The sequence below is a fragment of the Artibeus jamaicensis genome, unplaced genomic scaffold (genome assembly GCF_021234435.1).
Source record: "Artibeus jamaicensis isolate MK-2021 breed Jamaican fruit bat unplaced genomic scaffold, CSHL_Jam_final scaffold_612, whole genome shotgun sequence".
Taxonomy (NCBI): Eukaryota; Metazoa; Chordata; class Mammalia; order Chiroptera; family Phyllostomidae; genus Artibeus; species Artibeus jamaicensis.
In genome coordinates this window covers 13,286,773-13,305,623 of record NW_026522049.1, presented here as the reverse complement: position 1 = coordinate 13,305,623, position 18,851 = coordinate 13,286,773, and the positions used below count along the sequence as shown (strand labels likewise).

Here is an 18,851-nt window from a genome sequence, read left to right as displayed (position 1 = left end):
GCAAAATTCCCGCAGCGATGTCCCCTGACCTAAAACTTCCGTTGGAAAGTGTGGTCTAAGAAGGTCACCCGGCAACTCACCGGCCTAGGGAGACTCCCTCAGAGCCATCCAGCGCTTTGTCTCCTGAGACCTCATCGCAGGCCTTTGAACAGACCATTGTAAAAGCTCGGACTTCAGCCCCGGACAAGGGGTGAGGGGTCGGTGCACCTAGGCCCCCCGACGTTCCCGGCTCCGAACAGGTCCTGGGCACTGAACCCACGCCGAACGCGGGGAGAAAGCCGCGCAAGCGCAGAAGGCAGACTCAGCAGGAAGGCGGGACGGCCGGAAAGCCGGGCGGCCGGAAGACGGAAGCGGAGAATGCTTCAATATACTAGCATTTTAACCTACAGCTACCGTCTCCCACATGGTCTAGCGGTTAGGATTCCTGGTTTTCACCCAGGCGGCCCGGGTTCGACTCCCGGTGTGGGAAGGCTCAGCTTTTTTTTATTTTTTCTTTTCTTTTTTTTTAATACAATCCGGTAAGAGATCCACCAAGCCAATGTATATAGCCTTCCAAGAACGATAAATACAAATGATGAAAGCTCTCAGTTCCTTCCCCGGAATGGGGAAGCCGTTTTCAGTGCTTGTATAATCAGTTTTGGCATTTTAGATCATCATGTCATTTATGTACATATTTAAAATGTCACAATACGTGATTGTGATTATTATTTCATGGTGAAATCCTGTTGCAGGAGTGCTCTCTCCAGGCCTATGGAACCATTACCTGACACAGAACCCTGTGAAAGTTCAAGGTGTGCCCTGAGGGCCTGGTGCCGGGCAAACTGGGAACAGACCACCGGGCCGCCCCAGGACCGCTTCCCTCAGGTAAAGAGGGTTCGGGTCTGGCCGCCCGCGGCTCTCCGCGCCCCACGGAGTGTCTGGTCCGAGGTCGGAGGGTGGGGAACACGAGGAAGCGATGACCGGGCCTGGAAGAGCTGCGCCTGGACCGGCGGGTGTTGGCCTCTAGTGGGGGGGAGGGGGTCCCCGAAGCAGGACCCCGCGGGGCGCGCACAGGGTCGCTGCGGAGGTTTGCACAGCAATGCGCACGGTGAGGGAAGAAGTCAGATCCGCTCACCAGCGAGCACGGACCGCGCCCGGGGGACACCGAGGCAGGGAATCGGCTCCTGGAGGTCAGGTGGAGGTCAGCACTCTTCTTTCAGAGGCTGGATGGGCTTTGAAAGCTTCCAAGCCTTTTTCGAGATGGGAATAGAGTTTTGTTTTCGTTTTTACCTTCATGCGAGGACCTGCCGAGGGCGGAGAATGGAGGGAGAGAAACACCCATCAGCTCCAGGACCAGTGACCCAAGCAGCAACCCAAGTATGTGCCCTCACCAGGAATCAAACCCGTGACTTTGCCATCTGTGCAATGAGGCTCCAACCAACTGGGCCAAAGACTGAAACCGTATAATAGGTCTGAATGAGCAGTGGTCCATGCGGGCAGTGCCATTTTGTTGAAACTACCAAATCTAGTGGTTAGTTAACTACTGTTGAACCAACCCTCCAGCCATAACTCGATTAGTACCCTCGCGGGGATTAATTGAGTTATGTGTCCAACCCCGTGGTACACCAGCTGCTGTTGCCTCTGGCTTGCTTTGACAATAGAACCGGAGCAGAAAGCATCCCGGTCGCTCAGTCATATATAAACCAACAACAGGGGTTGCTGAAGATTTTACTATTCACGCAGAGGCGGTGGCTCCATCCCTGGGGTGATTTTTAATTCCGTGTTCTCGGTTTGTCTTGAAGACAACGTCAGACTGGACCATAAAGATCACCGGGGCGGTCTTTAAAAATGATCGCTTCAGACATTGTTCAGTACGTGACACAGGATAAATTCTAGTTCTGAAAAGTGTCCCTTGTCGCCCTGGCTGGTGTAGCTCAGCGGATTGAGCGCGGGCCTGTGAACCAGAGGAGTGCAGTTCGATTCCCAGTCAGGGCACATGCCTGGGTTGCAGGTCAGTTCCCAGCAGGGGACTCACGAGAGGCAACCATACATTGATATTTCTCTCCCTCTCTCCTTCCCTTTCCCCTCTAAAAATAAATAAATAAAATCTTCTAAAAAAAAAAGTGTCCCTTGTCAATATCAATAACTCTCAGGCTGGCTTCATGGGACCCCCACGCCATACCCCACGCCGTATCTCACCTTGCGAGAAAGTGATAACAGTGTTTCACTAACAGTGTTTCACTTGTTTAAGATGCTGCCACCATGCTCCCCTTTGCACAGAAATGAAATGCAGGCGGGAGGCTTCAAAAGGAGGCCAAAGGGCCTAGAGTGTGGGCTTCTTGTGGTCAGTTTCTTGTTCGCTCTTGCCTTCTGTCTTCCATGTTCCTGTCCCTTCTGAGAGGGCTGGATCCCTGCAAACATCATTTTCTGGACTCCCTTTTCAGCAGATTTCTGGGTAGCTTCTGCCCAGAGGAGACTGGCATATGTCAAGAAAACAGCAATTTCTTTTTAAATGTATTTGGTAGCCATGGGTCTCCCCTGATGGCTGCCAACACAGACTCCAGTGGCACCGGGGCTTCTGACAGGGGCCGCCGTCAGCTCTGAGCCGCCAGCAGAGGGAGCACTGGGCAGCTGTGGGCTCCACCAGCCCTGGAAGCTGCCACAGAGCAACACGTGGGTTTTGAAAGTCAAGTGTGGGTCCCATGGCAATGGCAGGGCATAGCAGTGACATGCAGAGTGAGCTCCTGAAGGCTTTACCGCTCTTCCTTTATACTTATTTAGAGAGAGAAAAGGATCCATTTATTATTCCACTTATTGATGCATTCATTGGTTGGTTCTTGTTTGTGCCCTGACTGGGAATCAAACCCACAGCCTTGGCATATTGGGAAGACTCTCTAACCAGCTGAGCTACCCAGCCACGTCTCTACTTCTTTCTTTTCAGTCTTTCAGCCATACAGGCATCCACAGTCACTAACATCCGAATAATCTCACTTTTATTTCCTCAGACCTCCTCCATCAATTCCAAAAAGTCTGTAACCAACTTCCTCTATTAGGTTTCCTGTTGGAAATATTCGTCCACCACACTGCAGACCAAATGGATACAACCGCTGGTCCTGTAATTGCCGTCTACTGTGATCCTCTTAGCCTCCCCGACTTTTGAGGGAGGTTGAGTTCATAGCTCATTCCACATGTCAGGCAAAGTTCTTGGGGAATTGATATTCCAGCTGAGACCTGAAGGTTGAGTTCACAAGGTGAGGGCATGCGCAGATGTGCCAGAGTCAAGTTATCCTCAGGATCTGTCTGCCCTTTGCTCAGGTCAAGTAGATGAGTTAATAATAAGATACTCAATAGGCTGCAATTGCTGTGGCTCAGCTGGTTGATTTCTTAGGCACATTAAGATTCTCTTCCTCACACAGAAGAGGGGGCTTCATAATTCTGAGATTCTTTTGAGCCAACACACATACTCCCATTCTATGTATGGGGGTTCCATTCTTTGTTAACCAATACCCCCGACTTTCACTTCGGCTCTGAGTCTCACTAAACAGCCATATTTCTAATCCTTTTTTTTAAAAAGAATTTATGTATTTATTCAGAGAGAGGAGAAGGGAGGGAGAAAAAGAGGAAGAGAAATATCAATGTGTGGTTGCCTCTCACACACCCCCTACTGGGGACCTGGGCCTGCAACCCAGGCATGTGCCCTGACTGGGAATCCAACCAGCGACGTTTGGTTCGTAGCCCGCGCTCAATCCGCTGAGCTACATCAGCCAGGGCTGTAATTCTTATCTATAAGGGAAAATGGATGTCTGAGGGGCGCCATCCCAGAAGACTGCTAGTCCTCTGAGCATATCCCGAGTTGAGAGTCTAAAGCCTTGAGTAATTCATTTTCTCTGTGTAACTCTCCCATACAGTCAGATGGAGCCAGCTCACCATCGGCTGATTGTATCAATCTCGTGTTTCTTCAGTACCTCACTTCAATAGAGCTTTTACTTCAGGCGATACCTGGTTATCATTTAAGTAAATATCTTGCCACTACGTAGGTGAACTACCAGTACCTCATTTTCACTGATAATAAGGAATAAGGTCACTGCTGGGCGCATGCCCCAGGAATGGGCATTCATCTCAAGTCTTTATCTTGGAGTCTGTTTCCTGGACGCACAGTGGGCCACAAAACCTGTGTGAAAGGATGTCTAGCTAGACAGCCAGAAAACGCTGTCGATATTTCTACTAGCTGAACGAACAGAAGAGCAATGAGGGAGGAGGTGGTGTTAGCCTAGCGTTGGAGCATCTCACTGCAGACCGACCAGTCTGCTAGTTCCTAGTCACCCAGCCCCTTGTGGGGGTCCCCACTGAAGCATGCCCGTCATTTACACACACTGCCCCAGCTGCTGGAAGGGCCACCTGCTGTCACTTCTGCTGAAAATGCCAAAGAGGCCGGAGCCAGGTGCCAGCCACTGGTCTCGAAAAGAGAAGAAGAAATCGCCCCTCCCTCATACCTCCCCACTCCTGTCAGCATCTCCAGTGGACGGAGCTCAATTGGTGACCCCCTGGCCAGGTGAACTAGGAATGTTTGCAAGATTACACGGCCCTGCAACCCAGAGCAGGAGAAGCAAGCCCGACACCCATCATCCATAGCTTTACCAGCGTGTTTATTGGATGGTCTTCTGTGAAATTGCATGTCTTGGGTTTAGAGCTCAAGATGCACCTCTCTCCCTCCCAACGTCCTTGCTCAGAGGCAACCCTATGACTTGGCTCAGGGTCCAGGAACGGCGCAGTGGGCTGGAGCATCGATGGGCCCTCGCACTGAGAGGTTCACGGGGTTCGATTCCCAGGTCAGGGCTCAGACCTAGGTAGTGAGTTTTATCCCCAGTCGGGTGCGACAGCAATGTTTCTCTCTCACTTTGATCTCTCTCTCTCTCTCTTCCTCTAAAAATCAGTAAGCATATCCTTGCGTGAGAATTTAAACAGTTTTCAGGTAGTGACTTCGGGTGTTACATAATTGCTCCTCTTTGTGGCGACTGGGCTATTTTTAGGTTCACGCGATCAGCCACAGACAGCTGTTCCCACACGCCTGAGGGGGGGGGAACACACTCGTTTGTCACGTGGCTGTGGATCAGGTACCTTCTCACACAGAGAAGTCTCGCTCTCCAGTTCCCTGCGTCTGCTGGCCGGCCACCCGGCGCTAGGAAAACAAACGTTCCAGCCAGGTTCCTGATTTCCATGTTAATCTATTACCCGGTAATAACATTCCTCACAGCTCTGCATTAATTAAAAGCAAGCATCCCTGGAAACCTGTCACTTCAAGTGTCATTTGTCACAACACCCCGATGTTCTTTTCTTTCTGTCCTTTTGAGAACTCCAGTTACCATGGCAACCCATGGCAGCTTTTATATATAGCATCACTTACATGCAGTTGGTTTATTTTATTTTATTTTATTTTATTTTTTACCATCAGGAAGACAAAGCTGCTTTTCTTCTTTTAACAAAGCTCATAATGTGGTGGAATAAGGAGGCATAATTTGATCCATGAAGGAATATTGCACGTGGAATGAAGAATTATTATCTTACATCTGTACACACGAAGGCTCTTTGTGTAACATCTCTGAGATGAGGGGGGTACCAGTTTAATTTCCCAGGCATTGGCTCCGTAAAAGTCGGTAGCCCTCAGATGTAATTAGTATTCCAGAAAAAAAAAAGCAGACAATAGGGAGGGCAGATTCACGGGAAATTCAGGTGTGCGTAAGAAGCAACGCTCTGCTTTAAGCTGCCCCACCCCTCAGGGGTCCTGCGGCTCACTGACCCCGCCCAGGTTTTTTGGGGGGCGTTCTCAGTGCTCCCCTCGACTTCCCTGAGCAGTGGGAACAGAGCCTGCCTAGGCCAAACATCAGGGGTAAGCAGCTTTCTGCAGGGCAACGGTGGTATTCTCGAAGATTCCAAACTCCCTGCCAAGTTGGAAGAGACTGGGCAGGGAATATCACAGGCAGGGGCTGTACCTGTCCCCGCTGCAGAAGCCACCGAACACCCGCAGAAAGCTCTCCGTTCTCCCCAAACCCTTCACCTCCTCAGCCATCCAGTCTCATTTTTTCCAAGATATTCAAATACCTTCTCATTCTGCTTCACCTTCCAATTGTAAGCCCCTGACCTGAACTAACCTTTGCTCCTTTGTCCCACCCAAATCCTGCTTGCCCGAAGCAATCTGAGCCCCCGTCCTGGGCTGACTCCTCCTACCACTTTCGTTCCCCACAACCCCTTCACTTCTCTTTAAACCTCTGTGAACGCTGGGGGCCTTCAAGCTCCTCAGCTACCAGGTCTGTGGATGGTCCTTCCATTCTGATCGACACATGCTTCTTGGGCATGGCGGTGTGCCAAGCCCTTGAGGAAGCACCGAGGAGAAAAAGATGAGCGAGTTAAGGTGTCAGACTTAAGAACTTGAAGTCTCGTTGGGGAAAACCCGACACAGAAAGAGATGATTTCAGTATGATTCAGTCAAAAAGAGATTTCACAGCTCAGACATAAGAACAAACTATCCTGAAGACTAGTTGGCATTTCCTGGAGAAAATAATGCCAGAAATTTCTTTTTAAAGATGAGGCAAGGAGACAACAAGGACAGAGGTCCAGAGAAGTGCCTCGTCAGGGGCTCTACCGGACAACGCAATGAATAGTGGTAGAAAATAAAGAGCCAGCATGGGCCCTGGCCAGATAGCTCAGCTGGTCGGAGCATCATTCTGATACCCCAAGGTCGTGGGTTCAATCCCTGGTCAGAGCACATAACGGGAAGCAAATGAATGCATCAGTACAAGGAACAACAAATGGATGCTCCTCACTCTCTCTCTCTCTCCCTCCTCCTCACATCAATAAAGATAAAAAGACAGGATGGGGAGGTGGAGATGTAAATAAAAACCATGTTTGAAAAGGAACCCGGGCCTCATTTGGAAAACAAGAAGTTTGAATTTGGGTTAGGTTAGACTAGTCTCTATTACCAGGCCCATCAGTATTTATTCTATATTGGTAAATTAAAGGTATTTATTTTATTAGATGATATTTGCAAAGAGAATTTGTTTTAATTCTCTTATATATACTACAATTTAGGAGCTATGAAGAAAAGGGCTGTAGAAATACACAAACCTTCCCCAGATAACTTTTTTCTGATATACTTGGACTTATTGAGCCACAAGAGTAGTAGACACGTGCCTGACAAAGCCACAATGGCTGATGTGGCTCAGAGGATTGAGCACTGGCCTGCAAACCAAAAGGTCACTGGTTCGATTCCCAGTCAGGGCACATGCCTGGGTTTTGGGCCAGGTCCCCAGGTTCCCAGTATGTGAGAGGCAACCACACATTGATGTTTCTCTTCTTCTTTTTCTCCCTTTCTTCCCCTCTCCAAAAAATAAATAATTGTACCCCAACCAATTAGATAACCTACATGAAACAGACAAATTCCCCAAAATACACAAACTACCAAAAATGACTGAAAAAATTAAAAGTCTGAACAGACCTATAAGAAGTAAAGAGATGGAAGCAATAATCAACAACCTCTCAACAAAGACCAAGTAGGTTCATTGGTGAATTCTATCAAATATTTGAAGAAGAATTCATGCCAAACTTTCTCAAATTTTTCCAAAACCTAGAAAAGAGGAGGGTACTATCTTTTAACATTTGGTGAAGCCTACATCAACCAGAGCCACAGACAGAAACATCACAAGAAAAATGCAGGCCAAAATTCCTTATGAATATCAATGCAAAAATCAATAAAATACTAGAAAACCTACACCAAATTGAGAGGATTATACACCATGACCAAGTGGATTTATCCCAGGAATGGACAAATCCTGTCTCAACATCAAAATTCAATCAATGTAGTGCTGTTACAGAATAGACCCAGAGGCAGGGGGTGGTGAATGATATACTATTACCGAATGGACCCACCCTTGTGCTCCTGGGGTCCCCCCTTCCCATACTAGGTTCGCCTTGCCTGCTCCAAGGGAAAGACATCTCTCAATGCTAGAGATTGGTGAAAAGGAAAGGGATTATTTATCTAAAAAGTTATACAGACTTAGAGTAATGACTTAATGCCTTCATTAAAAATACTAAAGTCCTTTAGGACCCCCACAAATACACAGTCCTTCCGTCTCCCCTTTGCCCAGTCTGGGGTACCGTATCTCAGGAAAAGAAGTACAAGTCTGTGGCTCAGGGAGCCCCTCGGTGCTGGCACCATCAACTCTGTCGCCACCTCAATCTCCAGTTAATCCAAAACCATGTGGCACCTTCTCATAGTCCACTAGCAAGAATCCTTTCACCCCTTTTCTTCCAGGCAAAGTCTCTCCTGCTTCCTAAACCACATGCCAAAAAGGGCGCACCCTAAAGCTTCACAGACCCAACTTTCACCGCAGCCCTGTGGTCCCAAATAGCCCCTGCGTAGCTGTCTCGCCTGGGTTTCAAATCCCAGTACCAATCTTCCTCTGCAGCCCCATTTCCAACTCCTCCCACAATCCATTACACCTGCCAGCTTTCCTGTATTCTTCCAGCTTTACTGGGCTGCCACAGTAAGTGCGGGCAGGGGTGGCCCCATGGTGAGGAGCCAATCATCTCCAAGCTTTTATGCAGGTGCTGTACCCAGAGAGAGTTGCCTCCCAGTTACATCATAGGTGGAAGTCACTTCCATCCCCCTGGCTCAAAGCAGGGCCACAGCTATTTAACATATCTATGCAACCAGTTAAAGGTTATAGACATGTTAAATGACCATGCCAGAGGTTAGCTGCAAAGCTGTTGCTATGCAGAATAGCTCTCAATGGCCCTGCTTCATGTGTCCCTTCCCCCAGCTCAGACTGGTGGGTGCGAGGACATTATATGTATATAATATCCTGGACACCCTGAGTTCTGGACCCCATTTCAAATCCCCATTTGGGTCCCCCCTACCCTGGCTGCACCCTGTTTCAGTACAATATATTAAAAGAGTAAAGGGAAAGAACCATATGGTCATTTCAATAAACACAGAAAAAGCACTTAACAAAATATAGCACCTTTTAGGATGAAATCATTTCCCAATCTAGGTAGGAGGAAATTTCTTCATCCTGATACAGGGTTTGGCTGAAAAACCAACAACCAACATCATATGTTCTGGTGAAAATTTGAAACCTTTCTGCCAACAGTCAGAAACAAGAGTTCTGCCTCTCCTGTTCAGCTCTGCACTGGAATAGCAGATCCTGGGAAAATCACAGGCTTTAAAGACGTTGAAATGATACAGCCCCACAGGATTTTCCTTGAAGGTAAGGATACTACCCCTAGCGTGTACTAATCACTCCATGCACCAAGAAACGGATTTAATCATTCACTTGTTCTTTTAGGACTGTGTCCAGAGACACGAGGCAGACACCTGGGCAGACCTACCTGTAAATGCACAGAGCTAGTGGTGTGCAAGCTAATCTTCCCAATGAGCTCAAGACTGGGGGGTCCCAGGCTTTCTTTTAGAGGAAAGATTCCATTCCCCTCAACTTTGCATCTCCCGTAGTAAATAAAATTGCTTTCTCTACCAGGTGCTGCTGAATTATGTTAAACTGAGCTGGTCACCATAGGAAAGTACCTCCAAGAATTAAAATACGTGGGCATGAGATACATAAAGTCCTTTGCTTAGTCTGCCCAGGACTATACCCTCCAGTCTTATTTCATTCTTGCAGCTGGAGTTCCGGGTATACATGTTATCAAACCAAAGTCCAGAAGCCTGACACTTGAAAAGGCCAAAACTCAAAACATCAGAAGCTGGAGTAAGAAAAGGCACATGGAGAAGGTGCCCACGAAGATGAGAGCCCCAGTGGTACCTCACACCCATCTGGCTGGCTGGACCAAGGGTCTTAAGGGGCTGGGAAACGGGGATGTGGAAGTGCTGGGGGGTGAGTTTTAACTGGAGGACCTGGCAGCTTGGCCATTTATGGTAAAGGGGGTCAACACTGGATCTTCCTGGACAGGGGACCCTCTTCTTCTGAAAGGTTCCGGTGCTCAAGTTCCGGTTCAGTCCCAGTCCTCTGATTCCCTGAGGGAGACGAAGAGGAATGAGACTTTGGCTCCAGGCACAGCTGGAGGTCAAAGTTCTCTCCTCTGCACACGACTCAGCTGCGTGACCTGTGGTTTTGGTCTGTTGTCTCTAAAAAGCAACTTAGCATCTCGTTCCATGGGACAGGATCGTGTAAGATGGTTCTGTGCTTTCACAGAACAGCACCTTCCTCTCCCAGACTGAGTTTTCCCTGTGCACAGTGTACAATGACAACACAAAACTCCCTCTTTCAACTGCAGCTCAGTGATGTATTCATCGCATTGCTTCTCACAGAGCAGGGTGGATAGCTATTCGATGGTGGCAGCGTGAATAAAGCACCCGGGTCCTGCTTCTGCCACATCCTTGAAATGTTTGCCTTGTTTATCCCCCTGGAACATCAGGGTGGTGTCTGTGAAACCACACCAGGGAAGTTGACAAGTCTCAAAGCAAATGAGATTATTTTTTTCTACCCACACAATAAACAGAAAGGTTCCATAAATATTTCTTCCCCAAGCAAGCTTATAATCAATATTATATTTTTCTATCAGAAAAACATTCCTGCCCTAGCTAGTGTGGTTCAGTGGATTGAGCACCAGGTTACTAACCAAAGAGTTGCTGGTTTGATTCCCAGACAGGGCACATGCCTGAGTTGAGAGCCAGGTCCCCAGTAGGGGGCGTGTGAGAGGCAACCATACATTGATGCTTCTCTTCCTCTCTTTCTCCCTCCCTTCCCTCTCTCTAAAAAATAAAGAAAAGGAAAGGAGAGGAGAGAAGAGGAAAAGAAATGGAAGGGAAGGAAAGGGAAGAAAAGAGGAAAAGGAGAGAAGAGAAAATGAAAGAAAAGAAGAGAAGAGAAGAGAAGAGAAGAGAAGAGAAGAGAAGAGAAGAGAAGAGAAGAGAAGAGAAGAGAAGAGAAGAGAAGAGAAGAGAAGAGAAGAGAAGAGAAGAAGAAAAGAAAAACGTTCTGGTCTCAGCAGCCAGGAAATCTGAGTCCCCTCTTGCTGGGAAGATGTGTAGTAGACAAAGATTCGCTGTGGCAAAACTGCTTTCAAAGGAGCTGACTTCTCAGTCTGCACGCTCAGACTGGGAGGCAAGTTTCAGTATAGTTCCTGCCACCCCAGAGCTTTCTTAGCGAGAGATAAAGCTGGAGACTCTAGTCCTGCTTTAAAAAAATTTTAAGACTTCATTTAGAGGGCAGTCTAGTTTCCTTTCGGATGTTATTCACAGCCAAATTACAATTTGTAGTTTGGCATTTCTTCCACATTTTACTTGAGGTTCTCTTGTTTGAAATGAGGGTTTATTTTATTTTGTTTTAATGTCTCTCTTGTTCTTGCTGTTTGGGTCTTTTTTGTTCTTCTCCTTTTTTTTAAGCCTAACCCTAGGATATGTTTATTGATTTGAGAGAGACAAAGAGAGAGAGAGAGAAACACTGATTCGTTGCTCCACTTGTTGATGCACTCATTGGTTGATTCTTGTATGTGCCCTGATCAGGAATTGAACCCACAACCCTAGTGAATTGGGATAACACTCCAACCAACTGAGCTAGCTGGCCAGGGCCTCATCTGCAGTCTTCTTCAGAGTGATGTGAGTGCAAACATTCTTTTCTTCTCCCGTACCATGTGTCGTCCTCATGTTAGAGTGTGTTAGCCTACTGAGGTTGCAGCTAATACATTGGACCACGTGCTTCTTGAAGGTATGGTCATCAAGTAGACCTAATATGTGTTTTTTCCATTGTGGATACTCAACAAATGCATTTAAACTGAATTTAAAGCCCTGGCTGATGTGGTTCAGTGGATTGAGTGCCGGCCTTTGAACCAAAACATCACAAGTTCAATTCCCAGTCAGGGTACATGCCCAAATTGTGGGGCCAGGTCCCCAGTTAGGGGCATGTGAGAGGTAACAAACAGATGTACCTCTTACACATCGATGTTTCTCTCCCTCTCTTTCCCTTCCCTCCCCATCTTTCTAGGTTCAATAAATAAAATATTTTGTAAGCAAATAAATGCATAAATAAGTAAATAAATAAAATTCATTTCTTTCTACTTAAAAAAATAAATTGAATTGCAAGATTTTTCTGGGGCTAAGATGATGTCTGTCATGCCCTGGTGATTGCTCCACACGTGTTCACGGTCACTAACGCTCTTCAGTTATTCTGCGATGGTGGTGGATGTGAAACAAGGAATCATTAGGAGTCAAAGACAGTTTAACAGGCATCTATTGATAAATCATTTTCTCATAAAAGACTCAGGGCCTACAAGGATAAAGTTAGGAAATATGGAGGAGGGTCCTTTGGCATCATGTAAATCTCTGTAGATAAGTTACCCTTTCTCCGGATGCAATGTACCTCAATTCAAACACTACTGGGATTTTTTAAAGTTTTATTAGCTTGAAAGAAAATTTGGGAAATAAACATGGAGGAATTTAATATCACTTGGAGGAATTGTGCATAAGTCACTCCACGTTCAGACTGGTGCAACCTGTTCAAACCAATGCCCGAACCTGCGAGCTCAGAAAATAGCATCTGGTGGAACCACAACTTCTGGTTCACCCCTCGTAACCTGGCCTGCAAATTGGAACGAATCAAGAAATGTGTTACTTCTTGACTTCCGGCCAAGATGGAAGCGTAGGTAGACACATGGTGCCTCCTCGCACAATCAAAATAAGGACAACAATGATTTAAAAACAAAAAACCAACCAATATGCACAGAAAATTGAACTGTATGGAAGTCTGACAAAGTAGACACATCCATCCAGACCTGTAGGAGGGGCAAAGTTGGGCCGCTGGGCAGAGAGGGCTGGAGGCAGGGTGGCTGGCGCACCCAGGTGTGCAAAGCAGCTATGGGCGGACCCAGCGAGGTAGCGGATTTTGGGCCGCTTCCAGGGTGGGGCGGGTGCTTCCGGTCCCACTTCAAGCACAGATGAACCAGACAAACCTGGGCAGTGAGACAGACCTTGCAACCCAGGGTCCCAGCTCAAAAAAATAAAGCCTCAAAACACCAATTGAAAACACCTGTAGGGGCTGAGGTGCCAGGAGAGACTCCCAGCCTCACAGGAGACTTTGTTGGAGAGACCCACAGGGTCCTAGAATGTGCACAAGCCCACCCACCTAGGAATCAGCACCTCAGGGGCCCAGTTTGCTTGTGGGAAGCAGCGGAAGGGACTGAAAGCCAGCAGAGAGAAGAGCAAGTGCCATTGTTCCCTCTCTGACCCCGCCCCCACATACAGTGTCACAACCCAGTGACTGGGTTGCCCTGCCCTGGGGAACACCTAAGGCTCCACCCCTCACTGTGTAACCTGCACAACAAAATGGCCAAAACGAAAGAACAGATCAAAGCTCCAGAAAAAATACAACTAAGAGATGAGGAGATAGCCAACCGATCAGATGCACAGTTCAAAACACTGGTGATCAGGATGGTCACAGAATTGGTTGAAATTTGGTCACAAATTAAATGAACAAATGAAGGCTATGCTAAGTGAAATGAAGAAAAATGTACAGGGAACCAATAGTGATGGGAAGGAAACTGGGACTCAAATCAATAGAAAACTGAAACTCAAATCAATACAGTGGACCAGAAGGAAGAAAGAAACATCCAATCAGAAAAGATTTAAGAAACAAAGATTCTAAAAAATGAGGAGAGGATTAGGAACCTCCAGGACATCTTTAAACATCCCAACATCCAAATTATAGGGGTACCAAAAGGGGAAGAGGAATAGCAACAAGAGGAAAGTTATTTGAACAAATAATAAAGGAGAACTTCCCCATTCTGGCAAAGGAAATAGATTTCCAGGAAATCCAGGAAGCTCAGAAAGTCCCAAAGAAGTTGGACCCAAGAAGGAACACACCAAAGCACATCATAATTACATTACCCAAGATTAAAGATAAGGAGAAAATCTAAAAGGAGCAAGACAAAATGAGAGAGTTACCTACAAAGGAGTGCCCATGAGACTGTCAGCTTATTTCTCAAAAGAGACCTTACAGACAAGAAGGGGCTGGAAAGAAGTATTCCAAGTCATGAAAGGCAAGGAACTATATCCAAGATTGCTCTATCCAGCAAAGCTTTCATTTAGAATGGAAGGGCAGATTAAGTGTTTCTCAAATAAGGTCAATTCAAGGAGTTCATCATCACCAAGCCCTTATTATATGAAATTTTAGAGCTGTATCTAGGAAAAAGAAGATAAAAAACATGTACAGTAAAATGACAGCAAACTCACAATAATTAACAACCACACCTAAAACAAAAACAAACTAAGCAAACAACTAGAACAGGAACAGAACCACAGAAATGGAGACCACATGGAGGGTTACCAACAGGGGAGTGGGAGGAGGAGAGGGGGGAAAAGGTACAGAGAATAAATAGTATAAATGGTAGGTAGAAAACAGACAGGTGGAGGGTAAGAATAGTATGGGAACTGTAGAAGCTAAAGAACTTATAAGTATGACACATGGACATGAACTAAAGGGAGGGAATGTGGGTGGAGAAGGTGTGCAGGGTGAAGGGGGGGAAATGAGACAACTGTAATAGCATAATCAATAAAATATATTTAAAAAACGTATTTCTTGCCCTGGTTGGTGTGGCTCAGTGGATTGTGCACTGGCCTGTGAACTAAAGGGTTACAGGTTCAATTCCCACTCAGGGCACATGCCTGGGTTGCAGGCCAGGTCCCCAGTAGGGGGCGCATGAGATGCAACCACACATTGATGTTTCTTCCCCCCTTTTCTTCTCCCTTCCTCTCTGTCTCAAAATAAATAAATAAAATCTTTTAATAAAAGAATAGTTAGAAAATGAAATTTAAAAAATGTGTTTCTTTTTTTTCATTTCACTTTACTTTGGTTCTTATTTTTAAAATGATGTATAAGGTAGAGCCATTAACTTAATGACTTTTTTTAAATAAATGAGAAAGTTCATAGAACTCTTGGGAAGGTAAATTATAACAATTAAAAAGATAATGAAATTCATGGTAATGATAGCTGCTGGATGTATAATCTCTACATTATAAATAACAGTTCCTCCCTGTCCATGGTCTCTTCCTGGTACTTGTAATAAATCTGTCTCCTCTCTCCTTCAATAATGGATGAGGGATAATGTTTCTTGCACTGAAATCTAGGCTCCAGAACTTGTTTCTAGTGAAGCTGGCACAGTAGAATTTTAATCTTTCTATAACTTTCTATTATTCAATTCACCACTCGTTTGTTTGGGAGGTTTTTTTGGTACTGATTGTTTATCTCATAAATTTTTAATAAGCTTAATATCTCTTCATGGGACTCATCTATTCATTAGTGTCCCAAACAGAAGAAACAAACTAATATCCAAGCCCATCTATTTGTTTGGGTTTGTTGGGGTTTTTCTGCTAGATGTAAAGAAAAGTTTGTAAACCCAACTTGCTTCTCATCTCGAAATCATGTCCAAGTCTCAGTCATTGCCAAAGCTCCAAGTATTTCTTTTAAGGAAGTGCAGGGGCCAAGCTGACACATCTCCCCACCTCCTGAGTACCTCATCCCAGCGTCCTGTAGGCCATTCAAACTCAGTGCTTCGAAGCCCATCTCCCCCGTAAATCCACACTTCTCTGGCTGGCCCCTGTCACGGTGACTGCGGGAAGAAGTAAGTCACTATATGCATGGAGTTCTAAGAACGGGGAGGCACCCAGAGGCATGTTGCAAACACACACCTCAGCAACAGCAAGAGCAGTGTAGCCAGGACTGGACAATTGCAGGTAGATCTCTCTGAGAAGGAGATACCTCCTGCTCTTGTCGGAAATAATGTTAAGCGTTCGGTTACGTGAGACTAAACTCCAAGAGGAGCAGGGACACAATGCTCTCACAAACTGCGGTGTTTCCGGTTCCTAATCTCTGGAACATCGTAGGCAATAAAAAGGTATATGTTGAATATGCTGGGGAGTGGATGGACGGATGGATGGGTGGATGGATGAATAGGGAAATATATGGAGGGATGAAGGGAGGGAAGGAGAGAGAGATGGACAGATGAAAAAATGGATGGATGGATGGATGGGTGGATGGATGGATGGATGGACAGAGGGATGGACGAAGAGAGAGTCGTACAAAGAAATGGCTGGAAGGAGGAACAGAGTGAGAAAGAGAGGGGGACAGAGAGACACATGTTACAAGCCTCTCTATTAAAACACGTGGTAGATGTCACTAGGGTTGATTACCTTTAACTGTAAAATGTGCTAAACGGAAGTCAAAAAGAAGGAATCGTTTCAGCATTGACTTGACCTATTCTCTGCCTTAATGTTCAGGGGAAATATACCTGCTGTTTGCTTGGTAGCCAGGACACACTCCTCTCCTGGAGTCTGGAGTTAGCACGGCACAACTTGGCCCCTCAAGCATCTCTCTTCGTTCCCTTTGGACGGAAGGAGGACCTTCGTTTTGCCCAGTTGGGCTTGTGTGAGACACCGTTCGGCTGGCGGACTTCGTATTTCCACTTGACTTTTCCTCGGCCTCCGGGCCGTTGCCAGAGATCACTCGCACACAGCGTAGGATTAGAGAATGCTTGTCTTTCCCGTCCTGTGAATTCTTGCTTAATGGTTTCCAATAACATTTTGCCTCCTGATTATTCTGTTCAAATCGCTTGCTTTGTCGATGGACAAATCAGGGCAGATAAATGCCTCCCGTGACTGGGTAACAGTTAAGATCCTGGAAGGGTCTGCCCAACTGCATTCTAGTTGGGTTGGTCTGGCACATTTCTGACGGTGTGTGTGTGTATTTGCCAAAACAGAACCACCTACACTGCGTGTTTGAGAAGGCGGTCTGCCTGCCCCTGCCCGCCCTTTGTGAACGCTCAGGGCCAGCCTTGCCTCTCCTAGGATTCTTCGAAGCAGTTGGAAGGCGCAGCTGAGCACAGCGGGCTTATATTTGGAAGACAGAATCGCGAGATGTGACCTTGGGAAGCTCTCTGACCTCTCAGCCCCCACAGGTGGTAACTGTGGGTAGCAAACGCCGCACCAGCCGCAGGCCGTGAGGACACAAAGGCACTGCAGTTCGGGGAGAGCCATGGAAAGGCAGGAAGAGTGAAATCTGACCTTGAGCTGCCTTGCCTGCTTCTTTCTCTCTGGAATGGTCCACAAAAACCCCACTAAACTAAAACCACTGCCAGAAACAGAAAGGACAAAGCAAGAATCCCTCAGCGGAGTCAGGGACTTGTCCACCACAGCCCAGTGCTACGGCGAGCGTTTGAAAACACCTACCCTTTGGGTCAACGTGGAAGGACCTGCAGAGCATCACGCTGAGCGAAATCACTGAGCCTGAGAGAGGGACAGACACCATACGGTCCCACTTATATGTAGACTCTAAGGAACAAACCAAACTAACACAATAGAAACAGCCTGGTACACACGGAGGACAGACTGACAGCTGTCAGAGCGGAGGGGGACTGGGCAGCTGGGCAAAAAGGGGGACAGGATTGAGCAAAAGAGTACAAGCCTAGGTACAGACAACAGTATGGCGATGACCAGAGGGACGGGGTGGGGGGAGGAGGAAGAGAGTAAAGGGGGTAACGGGTGATGGAAGGATACTTGACTTGGGGTGGTGGATACACAGTATGATATCCAGATGATACATGGCAGAGTTATAATAAAAAGTAAATAAAATTAAGTTAAAAATAAAAAATAAAGTTTCACAAAAGGCAATAAGAAGATATTTGTTGAATGCATGTCAGTGGTTGGATGGGTGGATAGATGGGTGGATGAATGGATAGTTGGATGGATGACGGATGGATGGATGACGGATGGATGGGTGGGTGGAGCACAGAGGGCAGGGAGGTGTTAGACCATGAACCCCAAGCTCCCGTTCGAAGTCTGAGTCGGCGCCCTGAGTGTGTCCTGCACTTGCCACAGGCATGGCTCGCATGCCGATCACATACCCTGCTCGGCACAGTTGCTGTCTACACCCCACGGGGATTACTGATTTGGAAAACTTCAAATCCAATAAAAGCGCTTAGAAAAACGACATGGAAAAAAATTGCGTGTATTCGGGAAGCATTTCGGCATCTCCTGGGCATCCGCCGTTCATTCATCGCCGAACCTCAGGCTTGTCCCTGAGGAAACCCTGTACCAAGGATGCTGTCAGCGCCGCCATCCATAAACATGCATTAGGTATCCACTAAGTCTGCACGGCTCCGATGCCCACTGCCGTGCCCATGGGAGAAGGGGGCTTTAAAGTGTCCTGAGAATGTCCCGTAACATTTACTGCATAGCTGTGACTCCTCAGATATTTTCATCGTGCCCCTGGCCGGTCTGGCCCAGTGGATTGAGTGCCAGCCTGCAAACCAAAGGGTCTCCAGTTCGATTCTCAGTCAGGGCACATGCCTGGGTGGTGGGCCAGGTCCCCAGCAGGGGGTGTGTGAGAGGCAACCACACACTGATATTTCATCATCATCATCGTCATCATCGTCATCATTACAGTCAACCTAATAAGCGAGCGTTCTGATTTGACACTTCAAATGGACCAGAGCAAGTCACAGCAGGCAGATGACAGCATTTAACCTTTTCATTGAAAATATTTTGGTGCCAGCCAAAGCAAAGAATTATCCATTTTCTTAGGTTCCGCAGTCTAATATTTATTAGATATCCACCACCGCCGGCTGTCAGGATAGTAGCAAAGGTCACACCCACGCCCGGTGGTTGGTGTCCACGATAAAAACAGGCAGAAACACCTCTCTCATTGTTTGCACTCTCCTCCAAGTGAGTAGGAGTTGCCTGCCTGCTACCCAACACGGTGATCACGGTGGGGGGGGGGGGTTGCTCAGCCAGCCGCCCACGTGGAAATTAAAGTATTAAGCATGATTAATTAACCAATAATCCAGGCAGGCGCTGTTTGCGAGGAGAGAATTTA

General features: G+C 46.8%; 1 non-coding gene across 1 annotated transcript; it reads left to right on the top strand.

Moving 5' to 3' along the window:
* The first annotated feature begins 397 nt into the window (after window positions 1-397).
* TRNAE-UUC (transfer RNA glutamic acid (anticodon UUC)) lies at window positions 398-469 on the top strand. The gene has a single exon. It is a non-coding gene; the product is annotated as a tRNA-Glu (tRNA).
* Window positions 470-18,851: the final 18,382 nt, after the last annotated feature.